General features: G+C 36.5%; 1 protein-coding gene across 8 annotated transcripts in view; it reads left to right on the top strand.

Moving 5' to 3' along the window:
• Positions 1 to 19,469, top strand: part of KHDRBS2 (KH RNA binding domain containing, signal transduction associated 2) — a 795,325-nt gene that overhangs the window by 651,085 nt on the left and 124,771 nt on the right. For 2 of the 8 annotated variants that reach the window (XM_055113706.2, XM_055113701.2), the window contains one exon: positions 3,895 to 4,174. The exons of 5 other annotated variants lie outside the window; for them this stretch is intronic. The gene's annotated coding sequence lies outside the window, so the exon portion shown is untranslated. Of the gene's footprint in view, positions 1 to 3,894; positions 4,175 to 19,469 lie in introns of those variants that run through there. One more of the 8 variants, XM_034962287.3, reaches the window with a different exon arrangement.

Raw genomic sequence — 19,469 nt, 5'->3', positions numbered from 1 at the left:
GTTGTGAGCATGTTCATTAAAATAAATGAATGAAACCAAATGGCTACCATTATTGATTATTTCTGTCCTTGTGGCTTTAGACTGGAAGTGGTTTCCAAGGGTCCCAAAAGCCATTTCCAACTTTTTTTTTTTTTTAATTTGATCTGCAGCATTGTGGACACAAGTCATTCTAGCCACATCTGATCTGTCTGACCAGGCCACTGGGAATGATTGTTGACAAATAAAGGAACTGCATTTGAAAGCCTTTTTAAATCCTTCTATATAATTTTAAGTTTATATTGAACTAAATAAAAAACAAAAACCATTTTAGTCCCAACTCTGACTTAGACTTAAAGCATACATAGCTCAGTGTGAAATCTAAAAATGTGGTTAATAAATGACATCTCTGTCATTATCCCAGTTTATCAACATAATGTTCACCACTTAGAATTTTTAAAGTAATATTAATTACAGTATTAATTACAATGGCATGCTATTTTGGTACTTTATAAAACTTAAATGATACAAATGAGTATTAGGTAAGTCCTTTTTGAGAGGACTTCTGGAAGATTTAAACATCAGTGAACATATGGAACTACTTTCAACACTTGAGTAATATAAAGGTATCTCAATCTATATATTAATATATACTCTTTTAGTAAAAAGAATTGCCCTTGGGCTCCAGTGTTTGTTTGCTCATTCTTATATTTGGCAAACATGTGTGGATACATCTATTATGTGTTAAGTGCAGTACAAGGGACTGGGCACATGAGGATGTGCAAGACAGAGTTCCCCATTTTTAAGGAGTTGATGTTCCCATAAAGGAGAAAAAATTAAAATGGCACATGCAGAAAAATAGAAAAAGTGCTACTGTAGATATGAGCACTTAGGAGAATACCTAAGCCAGATTGCAGATTTTGTATTTTAATGTTGTTTTTTCTTTTTCCAGTATATTTAAAATTCTGACAATAATCTTAGAAATTACCTATAAAAGTGGCAGTGTTAACATGTGGCATCTGTAAATTGTTCAATATCCTCACGGTGTGTAAAGGGTCTGTAGGGATCTATAGCAACAATTATTTTTAAAATAAGTTCATCAAATACTTCCCATATTTTGACATTCTTATGAGATCTTTTGAAGCCCTCCACATTTCATATTTTGAGAGTATCTTTCTGAGTCAAAATTATTGTGTTTTCCCCCCGTTTCTCTATTTTTCTCTAAACAAGTAAGTTTGGAAACAGTTCTTTTATTTGGCTGGTAAATACAATTTATCTGCTTTTGGAAGAAAAATAAGAAACACTAAAATACCTGTGGTGCATTTTCTGCTTCTGTAAATGGGTCACACTTTGTCAAATTCTGAATATAGTAAGCCTTTGTGGAGTTCTGTTTTTCTCAAATACTAGGTTGCGGCACTGGATATCAAAGGGTAATTTATTTTGTTATAAGTAGGCTTTTACTCAGTTCTTTTTTTAACCTCAAAACATGAATACTTCAAAAGAGGTAACTGAGAGATAAATTAGAATTTTTAAGCAAAGAGAATATTAATTTTCATTTATATTTGTGTAATTGCACACTGCCCTTCATGTATGGGAAAATTATTATTGTGACCTGAGATCTGTGGGATATCTGCTTTGTTAATTTTCGTGTGGCAGCGATGAATTTGAGGTGAACCACCCCTGAGAAAATGTGCAGTGACCCTGCCAGAAGAAGTAGCTTCAACCAACAGAGCAATGAAAATTAACCATCTTCATAGGGATTGACCTAAAGCATAGGCAACAACAGAATTACATATAAACAAAAGTAGAAAATATATGCAATCAAGAATATGCCATTCACAATCAATTGCCTAAAAGTTTTAAATTTCATATGAACTTTTACTTTTTGATTTCTAAATTATTTTTCAAAATTGTTTATGCTTTAATCTTATTTGTTAGGATGAACTAACGTATTCTACTAAATTTCTCAACCAAGATAATAAAATATGATCTGTGCACATTCTAATTCATGAAGTATTTTTATTCTAGTAAAACGCCTAGTACAATGCATGAAGTATAAAGTCTCCTTAAGTGTTTTCTTCCTCCTTTACTGCACTGATATTTATCATGATAAATTATTTGCGTTTACTAAATTCTCATACTAGGACTTTCTTCTAAAGTATCACATATCACTTTCTTCTAAAGATCATTTGGTATCCAAATAACATTTAGGTATATCAAAATTTATTTTGACTACAAGTTTCTATTGGCCATACTCATAATACTTGGTGCCAATCCTTTCACATAGTCCTATCTTCTTTTAAGAAATTTTCATAATGATGAAAAAACAGTAGCAGAAGCAATGTTAAACAAAAGGATAAAGGGCATGTAAGTGGACACTAGTACCTTCATCTAGAAACCAACTTTTACCTTCTTCTCTGTTTATGTTTATTCTCATGTCTCTTTCAAAATCTATATTTACATCACAAAAGAGTTTCACAGATAGTCTTTGAACCAGTTATCAGTTGGATGCTCTTGCGGATTGATTTATAGTTTTCTTCTCTCCTCTAGTTTTGATGAAATGACCATTCCTAAGGAAAAGCCACTGGAGACAAACTCAGAATCCAGACTCACATTCAGACGATTTGTGTTTTCCCCATAACCACCCTCCTAGATTCAGGTTTCCATTGCCCTACCCTCAAGTTGTTTAACAAAATAACTAACTTACGTCTCCATTTCCAATCCCCTTTCCATCTGATTGATCTATGGACAGAAAGCTTTAGAAGAATTTCTGCCATATTGTTGCTCCCAGCTTAAAAATTTAAGTGATCTCCTATTTCTATCAAGTCAGAATTCTCTGGTTGACATTCAAGACACAATACCAACTCATCTCTGAATACCGCTGCTATAATTACTTGTCGCAATTCAACAGATAGCCCTTTACACAAACACTCACAAAGACATATTTGATATTTAGACTCAATTCAGCCACTACTTCCTTGAAAATATTTTCTAACCCTTCCCCCTTGCTCCTGAAGTGGGTAAGGTATGCCTCTCCCAAAGTACCTCCAGCAAACTTACCACCAGAAAATGTAACACACTGTATTGTCTTCTTTTTTTTTTTTTTTTTTTTTTGGCTTATTCATCTGTGTCCCCTATAAAGATATAAGTTTCCTTAGGGCAGAAGGAAACTATTTGTCTTTATAGCTCCAATATCTAACATTATATTAGCATGTAAGCAGTGCTCATAAACTGTTTGTTTAAAATGATGGCATGTCCTGAATAAGTATCGTGTTGCTGATCCTGATGCCAAAAACTTAGTGATATGTCTCTTCTAAGTAAATGGCTGCCTTTCCTCTTATCTTTCTTTATGTTTCTTCCCACTTCCAAAATTTGGATCAAATTTAACTTCCTTGGAAAAGATCAGATATTCTTCAAAGAAAGACGAAGTGTTACTTGAGAACCCAAGCTGAGACAAAGCAATTTGTTTCCAAAGCAATCTTGCCTCTCACTGAAGAGTCTAAAAAACCACAGAATACAAAGAGACAAATAGCATATGCAGAATCGTGATATAAGAGTTCACTATTCAACTCAGCACTAAAAATATACACCAAACTCCAAAATGTCATCTTTGGGACAGTTTATGTCCCCCATGTTTAAAGCCCAAGCTTCCCTCCCTTGCAATGTGATGAAATCTGTCCCCTGTTCAATACTCTTGCCACTGTTTCCAGGCCACTCTCTTCTCTGGCTCAATGTCTGAGGACTCCTAGGAAACCTCACTTTTTTGGTAGCTATTCTACACCTCCTTGTTTCAGGCATCATTTGGGAATTTCTGTTCTGTAAGCATACAACTCACCGTTGCCATAACAATGCTTGATTGCATATGAGACATTTCCTAGGAAGCCTTTCTGAATCCATGTATGTCTGGTTTGGTTGCAGATACTTTCCTCCAAATACAATCCTGTTCACCATGGAAGACATTAAAACCTTCAGTGGTTGCTGCTGGGGGCCTTCACCAAAATGCAGCCATTCACCTTGCTGCTGGGGGCCTTCACCAAAATGCAGCCATTCACCTTTGCTTTTGCTCTACCTACAAAAAATGTTCATTGGCTCACTCCCGAAGTCAACTTTGATCCAAAGATAGTCTTCAGTTACCAAACCTTATCACACATCTGTAAAACTAGATAATAAACAAGTGTTTAAAATATGTACTTTTTTGTATTTCTTTCTACTAGTCCCATTTCTCTTTAGCTCAATATAAAGCTTAACTAACTCAAGAGGCAAGAATAAGATAATAAAAATAATTGAACTTTTCAGTCACCATGTCATTTTATAGACTATTATATCAGCACATAGTTTTGCTATCCCTTTGAATTGATAGAAATTAATTTAAAGATTTCCTACTGGACATTTTAAAATGCATATTGACCCACAAACCTGTAAATGGTTGAAAGTACTATTTGAGAGAAATCATTAGCTCAGGTGTAGGAATATAGAAGAACTACAAGATTATATTTGACAAAGCAAGATCTGTAAAAATGTATTTTCATTGACAGTAAGTAAAAATAATGTGGACTCTTACAAAGAAATTTGAAATTTATCAGAGAAAGCTTTGCAGAAAAGTAAATTTTCACTATTCACTTCATCTTTATTTTCAAACACATTCATCTCTATTCACAGATTAGGTGTTCTACACTTTAAAATTCAGCTTTATAACATTATAGTTTTTCAATAGTATTATTATTGATCAGTCAGGTTCAGAATGTATAAACCTCTTTAAAGCAAATATAGACCTAATGCTGCAGAGGCCATTTGCCCAAAAAGCTTAGTGAATTCCCTGCAGTCACTTATAGGACTTTATCTTTCTTTAAAAAGTTGTGTTTTCTCAAACCAGGGCCATTTCTGCACAAGGTATGTCTCTTTCTATTAAGTGAATGCTGAATCGTGTGTCTTTTTTGACTAGCAAGACTGAAGTCTTATTTTCTTTTTACCACAAAATGAAAAAATTGAATGCTAATATTTAGTCTTCAGTTATATATGGGCATATGGTAGTGTAAGAATATATGCCAAATTATAGATGCAAAGCTGCCTGAAAATGTTATATTGCTTAAATGATGTTTGGGACATGATTCTTTCTCTGTTGAGAAAGAGAGGGGGTCACCTTATTATACTTAAAGGTGCAATTTTGCTTGGTTCTATGGTGGGAGAAGTGAGCCTTTGTTATCTGGGCATTCAAGTAAGAAAAGTTTAGATTAGAGCAAGTAAGCAAAAAATCACACATGCCCTAATGAAGAACAGCAAATGAATATCAGCAAATGAATTTCTCTGTAATTGTGGCTATCAGCAGGACAATATGGACAATGCTATCTCTACAATTTCAAGGACATTTAAATTATTGGGTTGATTAGAATATATTAAGAATTAGTAGCTAAAATATTTTTCTCACCTTCATTGTTTTTACAGATCAGACTTGACTGTACTAATTAGACAAAATAAGAAAAACTCTTACAGCAAAACTGAAAAACGTATGCATCTATTACATATGTCCTTGAGATCACAAAAAGTTATATTTGCCTGTTTTCATAAGTCCATGGTATAGCTTTACAAAATAACCTGCAATAATAGAAAATAACCCAAATCCTGTGTGCTTTAGACTAGTAGCCAATTGATGATAACCACATACAACACAACACATACAGTATGGAAGTATGTATACAATAAGTGCTACAAAAATTCAGAAGTGAGAGCTATCCCTAAGGAATGGAGAACTGTAAAAAGACACACAGCAGAGATGGAACTTAGTACAAAGGGAGACAGAGCCTTTTTGACAGGCACTGTTTGGTCAGTGGAGAGGGGATGGATCCATAGTGTTTGAGAGTAAGCAAAGTAATGAGTAAAGTAATTGGTTTGGAACACAGGATTCATTTACAGAAGGAAGAGAAGATAAGGTTGAAGAGGTACGTGGGAGACAATTGCAGGTTACCCTGCAGCTGTGGAGTTTGGACAACAGGGAGACATTTATTCAACATATACATGTGTGCCTGCTACTTGAGAGATGTTGCAGTGGGTACTAGCTAGACATCTCTGAAAAAGATATTTGAGTTTGAAGAGAGTGTGAGGAAGATGAACTTCACTGGGAAATACAGAATAGATTACCGTGAAGATAAGCCAGTTTAAGTAGTATTGAAACAGCCCAGGTTAAAAAAAAAAAAAAAAAAGGCTACACATGTACCAGTGGACATGAACTGAAGCCAAAGCACGTAAGAGGTTTATGGGAAGAAATTAGACTGAATGGCTGACAATGTGGGAAGAGAAACAAAGTTCAGCAGGTAAGCTTGTTGGCTCTGGGAAAGGATTATGCTTCAGGATCTAAAGAATATGCAATGCAGTTCAGATACTAACAAACCAAGTTAGGTCAAATTACGCAGGTTAAGGGCACAGACCCCACAAGACTGCCCTCACTTGAGACTCCAGTCACAAGGTCTAGAGTTCCCAGGTCACCCATACTTGGGACCAACCGGCTATGTTTTTTGAGGTTCTCACTAACCCCTCAGGTTTGAAAATTCACTAGAACAACTTACAGAGTTCAAGAAATTATATTAATACTTCAGAAAATTCAGAATTACGGTTTTGTTAGAAGGGATGAAAATCAAGACCAACCAAATAAAGAAATGCATAGGGCAAGATCTGAGAGGCTTCCAAACATGAATCATCCATGTCCCCAGAATGCATCACCCACTTGGCACATCAATGTGTATCACCAACCAGAAAACTGAACTGAGCTTCATTGTATCGAGTTTTTATTGGGGCTTCATTATATAGGCATGACTGATTGTTTCATTGGCCATAAAGTTGAACTCAAAATTCAGCCTCCTTCTTCTTCTAAGCCAGAAGTCAGGCCAAGATCACATGGCTCAAAGCCCCAACCCTGTAATCACATGATAGGACTTTCTGGCATGGCCAGCCCCAATCTTTACTCATCTAATCAGCATAAACTATCTAGAGGTTCTCCATGAATCATCTCATTAGCATAAACTCAGGTGTTTATGCTAATAAACCATAAATAACAAACACTCCTATCACATGGGAAATCCAAGGGTTTGGAGGCTTCCACCCAAGGACCAAAGACAAAAACCAGCCAAATTCTTTACTACACAACAGAATGAATTTGAGGTAACTATTAGCTCTTTCAGGTGGAAACTCCAGCAGGCAGATGAAACTCCAAAAACAAACTGAAGAGAGAGAGAAATGAAGACTAGAGATGTGGCTTCAGCCACAAAGTAAAAGGTCACATGATATATAATTCATTTTTCATAGCTACTCAGCAAGTGCTGCAGTTGAGGGCAGAGTCCTTGACAAGACAGTATGCATAGGAAAAGCCACCCGAACATAGACAGCATATTTTTCTAAATAAATCAACTTTTAGCCTGACACTAACTTCATCTTGAATAGAAATAACTCTTTTTGCATCTCCTTTCTTAACCAAATGTCTAGAATATATATCTTTTATAAGCAGATAAAACAATCTCTAAAAAAAGAGTGATTTCAAAAAATATATAAGTCCAAAGTTAACATAGCAGTGACTTAAATACTTCTTTCTTGTTAGACAAATGCAAAAGTAATGAGGTCAAAAATATTAATGCTCACTGTATTTTCTGCATTGCATACCAGTGGAAACTTAGCTGTAATTACCCTATTTGGCATGTTCTCATTTTAATTCAATGTCACAGAATACTGCAGTTTTCAGCTAAGAAACAACAGAAGACCAACCAGCCTACCCTCTGTACCTGCAACAATACTTACATGTATCTACCTCTGAAGAGGATTTTATCCAAATTAAAAATATGGTTTTTTATCTTTTTCTGCAACAATCGCACAATTAAAAACTATATAAAATATATATTGCTATTTAGGCTATTTATTGTTCAACCTTTGAATGATCAGAGCTGGATTCCAGAAGGAATATGACTTCCTTTAAAGTATGTCTATAAGTAGAAGAGGAATATACTGTATGACAAATTATAATACACTATATTGGAATTTTGCTTCTCTATACTTCATTAATAGGTTATGGACATGTGGCAAATATAGATGAACATGTCTGTTTTTTCAAATTAATAAATGCAATATTATATCCATTTGCTCACATAATCAAAATGTATATGCATGCAAATTATTCACAATTCCATGGTTAGGAGTTATTAGAAAGTTGTTTAAGAAATAAACCATTTCTATCACATATTAGAGTGCTTAGTTTTAATCACAATGAGAACTTTCATAGGCTTATCTGATGTGTCGGTTTGAATCCTGTGAAAAGCAGATTCCAAGACGGAATTAGATGTGTAAGTGATTACTGGGAGAAATAACTGCAGAGAATAAAAAAGAGGAGCAGGAGCAGGAAAAGCCTCCAGTTTCTGATGCAAGTCTGACATCTGTGAAAGCAGAGAATAAAAAAGGAGAGCTTGGGTAGGGTGAACAGTACAATCCGAAAGCAAAGATGGGCTCTCAGCTTAGTGCTGTGTCAGGCAGGAATTGCCTGGCCCTAGTCGCTCTGCTGTCCTCAGGCTATACCTGGGCTAGGGACAGCCCAGGAAGAGCATGAACTTTACATGAACACTGTGATGCATCCAAAAATGTAGCAACTAGAAGCTATTTGCCAACTATTCTTGCATCAGATTCTCTTGAAGGAGATATCTGTGTGGTACACTTCCATGGCCACCACAGTCCATCTTGAATGCCTCAGAGTCTCTGCACACATTTTCAGGAAGTATTCCCTCATTCCTGTGGGCCACTCTCCCTGAGAGAAATTCTAAAAGAGGAAAGTTAGGAAGACAAATTACAACCCCATCTCTGTAGTTAGTCCCAGAGGTCCTGCTCGTTTACCTGGTGACATGACCTGGATACTCATTCCTGATAGGTCAGCCCGAGGTAATCATACTTTTCTCAAACTAGGAGTGCTGCACATGTCAATTAACCATTAAAATTGAACAAGAGAATCCCACAAGGCATCAGAGTAAATCACCTGGATTCCACACGCATACCTCTCTCCCCTTACGGTAAAAGCAAACACCTCATTCGGGAGATCAGGTTCAATTTCTCCTGCCAGGATGATGACTTCTCTTCTCTCCTGCTGTCTTCTGGATACAAAGTTTAACACGCCCAGGAGCAGCTCTATCTTGTAGTTTAACAGAATCTCTGCTGTTTTCCTTGGCAAGAGTTTGCCCCTTTTGCAGACTAGAACCTCCAAGTGGGTCATTAGGACTAATGGCAGATGGTTAGGGTGCCATTTTTTTCTCCAGCCCTTGGTTCTTGGGTCCATATAGCCTTCCTATTTAGACCTGTGACTTAGGGTATATATCGTGTCCTAAAGTATACCAACCCACCCTTGTCCAGCATTGCCATCAAGGTGTCACTCCAGCGGTGCCATAGAAGTGCCTTCCAACATTATGGGACACCAGCTGCCTCTGGGTGTTGTGGTATGTGATTCAATCAGTAGCCCAATTTTGTACCATACTTGTAATGAAGTAGTTCCTCTTGTTGGATGTTATGTTACAGATTCCATGTCTGTGGATCAACATTTTAGTAGGCAAATGGTGCTGACTTAAGTCTGTGGAAAGAAAACTCAAAGCCATAAGTATTACCCCTACTTGTAATAAAAGTATTTCTATCCCTGTGAGGGTGATCTCCTGGTTCTTCTAGAAAGGAACAACAACAATGTACTTGAATTGTCAACAAGTGTCCACTTGGTGTTTGTTGTTGGAAGGTTGACCATTCAGAGGTGCCAATAGCTGGATAAGCCTTGGTTAAGTGGCCACAGAGCCAGTGTATAGCCCCATCTAGGCCACTGTGGCTAGGCTGTTCATCTGCCCATCATGCCATCTCTGGAGGGTCGATGAAAAAGGCTTTCTGAAGTCATTGGCCAAATCGTTTTGTCTGCTTGGTTATTCAGGACTTCTGCTGTAGTAGGAAATTTCTTGGCATTGACATATGATACAAAATTCTTCAAACTTTGTATCCTCTCCCATATGTCTTTCCGCATACTTCTACCCCAGACCTCCTTGTCTTTAGTGTTCTAAACTTTTTCTTTTCCAGTGTTAGGCCATTGGCTTCTGGCCAAGAATTTGTATATGTTTTCACCTCATGACACTCTTCCTTTCCTACAAAGTAGATAACCAGGTGACTAACTTGCAGCTCTACCCATTAGGAAAAGTTTCTCTCTCCACTGTGTTTTAAAGCCATCCCTGAATGTGACTGTAATGCAACCACTACCAATTTTCAGTTCACTCCCACATATCAAACTGACCTATTCATAAGCTAGACAGGCTATTTTCCCTTCTTCAGTCAGTCATAGGGGACAACCTCTATCAGGCCATGTGTGCAAGCTGGAGCACAGGCACTGAAGCAATTGTGGTGGGTAACATGAACCCTAAAAGGGCTACCTGCTTATGTTTCATACTCCTGCCCTCTTATTCTGCTCAGGCTTAATCCATGATGTATTATTTCCATCTTAAAATAAATGGAATGCTAATGGACCCATTCAACTTTATGATTTCTGGGTCCAACAGAATCCAGTTTATAAGTAATACTGAGTGGAAGGCTGCCTATTACTCCATGGACAACAGTATGTCTCTATCAGGGCTCAGCAACACAGCAGGAGCTGTTTCTCAGAAGGCATATATTCTTCTGCCACAGATGGCTCCAGAACTCCAGAGACCTGTGTTATAATGTTCCCACTAAGTCTTATAAATACCATACTGCATACTTACCCACCACTGACATTTCCAACACTGTAGGATTTGCCACAGAACTAGAGGAAGCTTTACAGTCTGTTCTTGCTGCATTGTTACAGCATCCTTCCTCCTGGAACCCATATCTCTTATTCAATAGGCATTATACCAGAAAATTTGTTCGGATTCAGGAATTGAGCAAGGGATCATGACTTTTAATAAGGGCAACTGCCTTTAGACTCATGTTCTTTCATGTTTGCCTTCTTCTGTTTGTAAATGTAAAACAGCCCCCTCATTGACTGTCCATCTAATTTTATCCTAGAGATGCCATAAGCATCCCCATAATTTCTTGCAAGTCAAGTCCTCATGGCTGCCCTTCCAATCCTGCCAGTCATTATAGTAACTGTGATCCCCCAGCTTCAGGCAATCAAACACCTCCAAATTGGCTCTGTTTCTTTAGGTCCCATTTTTCCCTTTGCTATTAACAAAGCCAGTTCTGTGAACACTTATCTGACCATCAGCCCTGGCTTGCAGAGGAGAGCTACCACTGACGTTCTTGGTGATGCAGATGCCCCTATCATATTCTCATTCTTGACCTCAATGAATGGTGTGTATTCTGGGCTCTTCCATGCAATACAATCCTCTGTTTGGTTTCCGGGTCTTACAGCCATTCAAGCATGTTCACTTCCTGCCGGGGAAACTCAGGCATTTCCACTTTGTTTAGAATGGGCCATCACTTTCCCCAGGCTTCTAACTGCCCCTCTAACGCTGAGTTTGCATTATCCCCTATGGTCTTTGCTGTAGTGTTAAATCTTTTGTTCCAATAAAAGACACCCCAGTCAATGAAGACATCTTTGCATATTCAGACTTACATTCTGGCTTACTTGATCAAGCAATCATAAAATCCATCTTATCGGCACTCTCTTGAATCTATCTGGTACATGTTAATGAATTTTTGCAGTTCCTTTGGATATAATCTCTTTCCTCCACTGTCAGGTTCAGCATGTTTCTAGCCAGGTTATGCTGAGATTTAATGCTGGTTATTGACCCAATAGCCAAAAAGGGGAGATGAGGCAACTCCTGAAGGGGTGTCGGTTGCCTTACAGAGGAGAGAACTTCATAGTGTCCTCACACATAGGGGAAGCCCTTAATAGAGAGATGTGAACACCTTTGCAAGCAGTTAAGGTTTAAAGGAATTTACCAAGCTACATTAGTTTTTATTTCTGTGTAATAAATTACAACAAGCTTAGCAACTTAATGCACATTTATTATCTTAAAGTTCCTGTAGGTCAAAAGTGTAGAGCTTAGCTAGATCCTCTGCCCAGGTTCTCACAAGGCTACAATTAAAATGTTGCTGGGGAAAAACATCTACTTCCAAGCTCATTCAGGCTGTGATGAATTATATACTTCTGGCTGTATAACTGAGGTCGAAGCTTCTTACTATCTCTATGGTGAAGCTTTTTTCAGGTGCTAAAGAATACCTAAATACCTTCTCATGGGATCCCCTCTGTGGTCAGTTCATTGATGGCTATTTGCTTCTTCAAGGCTAGCAAGAGAAGCTCTCTTTCCAATCTGTTAAAATGTGAGTCTTATATAAATGAAACATACCCACAGGAGTAACATCTTACCACTTTTGCCATGTTCTGTTATGATTAGAAGCAAGTCAGAGGTCCTACCCACACTAAAAGAGAAGGAATTATACAAGAACGTGGATCATTGGGGGTTACTTTAGAGTGTGTTCACCACAAGTATAAAAATATTTCAGACCATCCACCCAGATGTCCCATCCAATGTTTCAGTGGGCCAGATTTTCCCTTATTGGAACAGACCTCATTTGGCTGTGTATTTAAATGTCTCTGGAGCTCTTAATTGAGAGCTATTAACTGTGGGACCTTTAGCCTGCTACTCAGCTGTGTCAGCTCTTTCACTGAATGAGATAAGGGGCTCTTTCTAAGCTACCAAAAAGTCCTCTGGTTTCATGTCTATCTATTAACTACTTGCTACCCACAATTAGTTTTCATTTCTAATTTTCCCTTTACAGGAGTCAATACAAGTTAGTAATAAATGTATGACTCCACCATCTGTGTAGGCATTGTTCTTCCTTATATATTTCAAATGACTGGATTATTGTACTGGCAAGGGGATTCCCCTCCACCGGGATGGTTTTCTAGGTTATCAGTGGATGCCTTTTCAGCAATTAGGCCTCCATCTTCTGCCATGGATTTTCTGTACCCTACATTCTACTCAGGCCGGTGTCCTTCATGCCAGCTGGGCAGTAAGCAATGTAGTCCCCAGCCCCATCATATTGCATCCTTTCTCGAACTGCTTCTATATTAACGGGGTCACTTTGAGTCCTATGAGAAGCAGATTCCAAGGGAGAGGCAGAAGTGCAAGAGAATTATTGGAGATACATATTAGGGATAAAAGAGAGGGGTAGGAATAGAGAAGGAGACTTCAGATTGCAATGCAGATCTAACATATATAAACGGAGTGAGGCAAGGAAGGAAGGAAGAATGGGTAGCATGAGCTTTAAATAATAATTTTAGCTTTCACTGTGGAGATCCCAAAGCAAAGATTGCCAATCAGCAAACTCCTGCATGGGGCAGGAGTAGCCCAGCTATAAGTCCCTTCTGATTTCAGCTATCAGCTGGGAGTAGCCTAGAGTAATAGTAGCCTCTAGGTGAATGCTGAGTGGGAAGAAGCAGCAGATGGAGGCTCTTCCCAACTGCTCTCTTTGCAGCAGTTTCTCCTGAAGGAAGATCTAAGGGTCACAACTCCATGGCTACCACATTTCACTTACTCTCTGTAAATGTTATTGTTTCCATTTTGCAATGGTGAAATTTAACTTAGCAACATTGAGTAACTTCACAGAACAATACATCTTGTAAGCTGCAGAGATAGAACTTTAATTCAAGTTAGTCTGGATCCAGAAGCCATGCTGACTCTTCAATAAAACACTGTAATTACTAACTGTATACTCTCTGGCTCAGCAAAGGAACTTTGGAAAGAATAGATACTGTTTTAAGTACATAATATATAAATATGTAAAATCTCAATTAAAAGAATCAATAATACTACTAATGAAATAGGCTCCTTGAGTCTATTTGCTTAAAGGGTCACTGGTAGATTAAGAATTTTTCTTTAATGATTACCAAAGTCAGTGAAAAGGAATTAAGAAAGTGTATTTAAGCTTCTGAATGCTTATAGTTTTATTTTTTGATTCATTTTATATTGCATATTTTTAAAATAGAATTTTTAATTAAAACTGATTTAGGCAAATAAAAACTACACGTGGAGTTTTGAGGGGAAATAGCCAACAGCAATGGAAAAATTATTATGTGGTAAGCATTTTTCTAAGTGATCCATAACTATATTTTTATCCTCACAACAACCCTTACACAAGTAATCGAAATGAAAGATTACAGACTGAAGGTCTTAATGCATAATAACAGACTTTGATTAAAATTTAGACATTTTCTCATTATATGAAAAAGATACTTGCATATATATGTTTATAGAAGCACAATTCACAATTGCAAATATGTGAGAACAATCTAAGTACCGATCAACTGAGTGGATGAAGAAAGCGTGGTATATACACATCATGGAATACTACTCAGCCATTAAAAAAAAAATAGGCCGGACGCAGTGACTCATGCCTGTAATCCCAGCACTTTGGGAGGCAGAGGCAGGTGGATCTCCTGAGGTCAGGAGTTCGAGACCAGTCTGACAAACATGGAGAAACCCCGTCTCTACTAAAAATACAAAATTAGCCAGGCGTGGTGGCACATGCCTATAATCCCAGCTACTTGGGAGGTTGAGGCAGGAGAATCACTAGAATCCGGGAGGCAGAGGTTGCAGTGAGCTGAGGTTGCACCATTGCACTCCAGCCTGGGCAACAAGAGTGAAACTTCATCTCAAAAAACAAGCAAACAAACAAACAAACAAACAAACAAAAATAATGTATTTTCCAGTAACTTGGATGGAGTTAGAGGCCATTATTCTAAGTGAAATAACATAGGAATGGAAAATCAAAAACTGTATGTTCTCACCTATAAGTGGAAGCTAAGCTATGAGTACACGGAGGCATACAGAGTGATACAATGGACTTTAGAGACTCAGAAGCGGGAGGGTGGGGAGGGAGCTAGGGATAAAAAACTACACATTAGGTACGATGTACACTACTTGGGTGATGGGTGTACTAAAATCTCAGAATTCGCCACTATATAATTCATCCATATAACAAAAACCACTGTATCCCAAAAGCTATTGAAAAAAAATTTTTTAATTAAACTTTTTTTATATTCAATTTCACCAAACTTAGGTCACTTACTCTTCAATATTATTTTTTAAAATGGCCTAGTTCCACAAAGACAGGGAAAATGTTTTGTTCAATGTGCTGCTGAGGAATATACCATAACTCAAAATAGACAAAAAACTCTGCCCTCATAGCACTTACATTCTAATAAGAAAATAACCCAAGAAATGATAAATATAAATAAATAAGGCATTTGAGAAAGAGCTATACATGGGAAAACAATTAAGATCAGATCTATAGATATCAGCAGATGCCCTGTAAAAGAGCTCCAACTGAAAGGCTAATTAGCTTCCTTTGCAGGCACATGAATGGAGCTGGAGGCCATTATTCTTAGCAAACTATCACAGTAACAGAAAACCAGATACTGCATGTTCTCACTTAGAAGTGGGAGCTAAATGATGAGAACACATGTACAGACGGAAAGGAACAATGCACAACGGGGCCTGTCAGAGTGTGATGGGTGTGAAGAGGGAGAGGAACAAGAAAAATAACTAATGGGTACAAGGTGTAATACCTGGGAGATAAATGAAATAATCTGTACAACGAACCCCCATGACACAATTATACTTAGATAACAAACCTATACTTGTACCCCTGAACTTAAAATGAAAGTTAAAATAAATAGACAAATACATAAATAAGTAAAGGCTAGTAATTGTCTAACAGGAAAATGTAATGTGAAAGTTAAAATATGTTAAAAATGTCTTTAAAAACCATCCTTTATAATCAATCTAAAATTGGTCATGTCATGCATGCGGCCTAAAGAATGTTCCATGTATAGTGGTAGACTGAATTCTGGAACCTCTAGGTAACTAGATCATCATGAAAAGACAGCCATTTCCCAAAGACACAGTGCTTGGTACAGAATTGGACTCAAAATAGTGCCCCACAAAAGGTAGAGTCTCTATTTGTTGATTAATTGATTCAGGCATTCAGACTGATTTGCCTTCAAAAGTGTTATCATTGCTAGAAAACAACAACAACAAAAACATTGCTTATTATTTTGACTTTCTATTTAGGTTCAAATTCCTTCAATATTTTAAAAATTTGTATCAATGTGGAAAACAATGCAAAGATAGGCTAAAGAAATAAATGGCAAATTATTCTAAAATAGTGCAAATTTTCTTGGAAAAATAGCAATTTAGGGAAAAAAGGATTTATTGCTTTAAAAAAAATTTTATGTTATATAGTATTCTTGAAAATCCAAAGGTTAAGTAAAACTTGATGAAATTCTCTAATTATTTCTAGGGAATGTGTAGAAATTAATTACCTAGTGTCTCAACATAGGCAAATACTTCACATAAATTCAATTTTATTTGTGCTTCTATAAGCTATTAGCATTCATTTGGACACAATTCTTTGTTAAATTACTTTAGTTAATGAGGTATGCTATGAACATGCTATTGCTGACATTAGATACTCAAAATAGATAAAAAAATCAGAGTCTTGTTCAGTTAATAAGCTTTCAGAATAAAATAAATTAACATTCTTCTTAATTTTTATTTTAACATTTAATTCTAATCACATACCCTCACTGCCTAACATGTCAAAATAAATCTGGTTTACAAGATATTAGAATGTTATAAATGTTATAAAGCACTGCTGCAACAAAATAATCACGTCATTATTTTAATAATAGATAGTACTTTAGAAAGAAGATAATCAAAATAAGATGATAGATAACTAGGACAATGAGACTGATAATCTAGATCAAAGCATAGTTATCCTTCAAAATTGTTACCCAGAGTGCATGCAGATAGCCATTCTGATCATTTAGAAGTCTAAAATGAAAGGATTTTTTACGAATCAGTCTTTAAATTCTAGGTGTAGAGACCTATAGCAACAGAACAGTTTAAAATGTGATATGGAACTAGTTGAATGCTTCTAAATTTAAAGTAAAAACCAACAATTACATATATCAAAGTAGATCAGTTATATTTTTAAATCCCAATAGTCCAATTATGTCTGGTGAAAATACTTAATTGCTTTGCATCTGCATCTACATCCTCATTTCTCTTGTTCTGAAAGTAGCCTCAACTGGAACTTAGTTTTATTTGTGATCTCATTCCAATGTTCCACATACAGAAAAAAGAATACAGAAAAAAAAAGTACTCAATAAAATAAGTTGTCCCTGAGAATTAAAGTAGTCATCTTAACTGATAGTTTTAGCAAGTTCAAATATAATATTCCAAATGAGGATTTTCTTGAATATTTTCAAATTTTCTCCACTTAGACTGGGAAGTCAGGGAGGAATGCTGAACTGGAGAATCGGGGAGCTGGGTCTATTACATGCTTTGTATTAACCAGCTAAATGGACTTTGCAAGCCACTTGACCCCTTTGAGTCTTAGTCTTCTCATTAATTACACCTCTCAAAAGGGTTGTTGGGGTCAAGCAAAAATAAATAAAGTAACAGGCAACACTACATGTGCAATATATGTAAGTTTATCATTCATATTTGACCTTTGCAGATGCCAAGAATCTACCCTAATCAATCAATCAAATTAATTAAATCACTTGATCAACTACAAATATTATTTTAAAAATTTATGCTATTAATGGTTTAGAAAGCAATAGCATTATATATATATATATATATATATATATATGTATATTCTTTCATTGTAAAAGTAAAATTTTGTTATAACATTCTTAGCATCTTAGCATAGGGTCATCCCATTTCATTTTCCCAGCTAACCACTGCCCAATTATTTTACCCTCAACTCCACACATATAGTCATTGAGGACAAGAATAACTATTGCACTAACATTACAGTGTAATTATATGCCCTAGTCTTCCAGAAAGCCTTCAAATAGGGGAGTCTAATAGTGTATTTTAAAAGAAATAGGAAGTTTGGTTACACTTTTGAGTCACCAACATTTTACACCTAAACTCTCATTCTCACTTAGCCCATTCAATGATGCTGCTAGTTCAGGAGACACAGGAACATAAACGTTTGTCTATAGTTAGTTCCTTTCAGAAAGGAAATGCCATTTTGATACAGAACTATAATCTGTCTAACTCAGGATTCTGTCTTTTAACAGAAATAGTGACATTTTGAAGAAAAAATGACTGGTATCATTTATAATATACTTGGAACAGCCCTAATGTCCTTTTCATAGACTTTTATGGATTGGTCAACTTTGAATTTATCCAAATGATACTACAAATGCCTAAGCTAGACTTGGGCCATATCTCTAATTTTTCCTCTGGTAGGTAATGCATGTAGGATGTAGGTTGAGTATTGCTTATCCAAAATGCTTGGCCTAGAAGTGTTTTGGATGTCAATTTATTTTTCAGATTTTTGAATATTTGCAATATATATACTTACCACTTGAGCATCCCTAATCTGAAAATTCAAAATCCAAAATGTTTCAATGAGCATGTCTTTTGAACATCATGTTGGCACTCAAAATGTTTCAAATTTGGAACACTTTGGATTTTACATTTTCAAATTAGGGATATGCAATCTGTACCATTCATCAATAACATCAAGGAATTCAGGTATTTCCAAGGAAAAAGAAGAGGTTAGCTGATTTTAGGGATGAGAGTGGACAGAGTATAAAAAAGAAATAACACTACTACTTGTTTCTTCATTTATTTTTGGTTCTGATTTTTTGTATTGTTAAATTTTGAACTATATCCACTCACAACATCTCAAATAAAGTGAGTAAAGAACAGAAAAGGTTCAGCACTTTGCTAAGTAGACTTGAACCAAATAATAATATTTATTTAATGCTTACAAACAGCCAGGCACTATTTTAAGAGCATTATCTGTAGTAACTCATTTCTTCTTCTTGTTTTTTTTCTTTTTTCTTTTCTTTCTTTTTTTTTTTTTTTTTTTGGAGATGGAGTCTTGCTCTGTCACCCAGGCTGGAGTGCAGTGGTGTGATCTCGGCTCACTGCAACATCTGCCTCCTGGATTCAGGTGATTCTCCTGCCTCAGCTTCCCGAGTAGCTGGGATTACAGTCATGCACCACCACACCCGGCTATTTTTTGTATTTTTAGTAGAAAGGGGTTTCAACCTGTTGGCCAGGCTGGTCTCAAACTCCTGACCTCAGATGATCCACCCACCTCAGTCTCCCAACGTGCTGGGATTACAGGCATGAGCCACCATACCCAGCCTATAGTAACTCATTTAATCTTGATATTGAACATGTGAAATATATTATGATGATTTTTATTGCTATTTGAAGATTAAAAAACTGCAGTTCCTTGAGGTTCACTTGCTTAAGTCATAGAGCTCTTATGTTGCAGGGCCAAGAGCCAAACCAAAGTCATACCGCATTCAGAACCTGAGCTCTTAATATGGATGAAAAATCCCCAGTTCACAATTTTTAAATAAAATACAGCAAAAACTTCCCCACACTCTATGAAAAAAGTAAAAGAATCTGTTGTTGATGATGATGCCTCTATCTAGAATAAAAATGTCAGTGGACTAACTGAACTCCATTTCACCATTCCTTTTA

This window comes from Pan paniscus, chromosome 5, assembly GCF_029289425.2.
Source record: "Pan paniscus chromosome 5, NHGRI_mPanPan1-v2.0_pri, whole genome shotgun sequence".
NCBI classification, from domain to species: domain Eukaryota; kingdom Metazoa; phylum Chordata; class Mammalia; order Primates; family Hominidae; genus Pan; species Pan paniscus.
The sequence above is the reverse complement of the archived record's forward strand: the minus strand, read 5'-3'. Positions and strand labels throughout refer to the sequence as shown.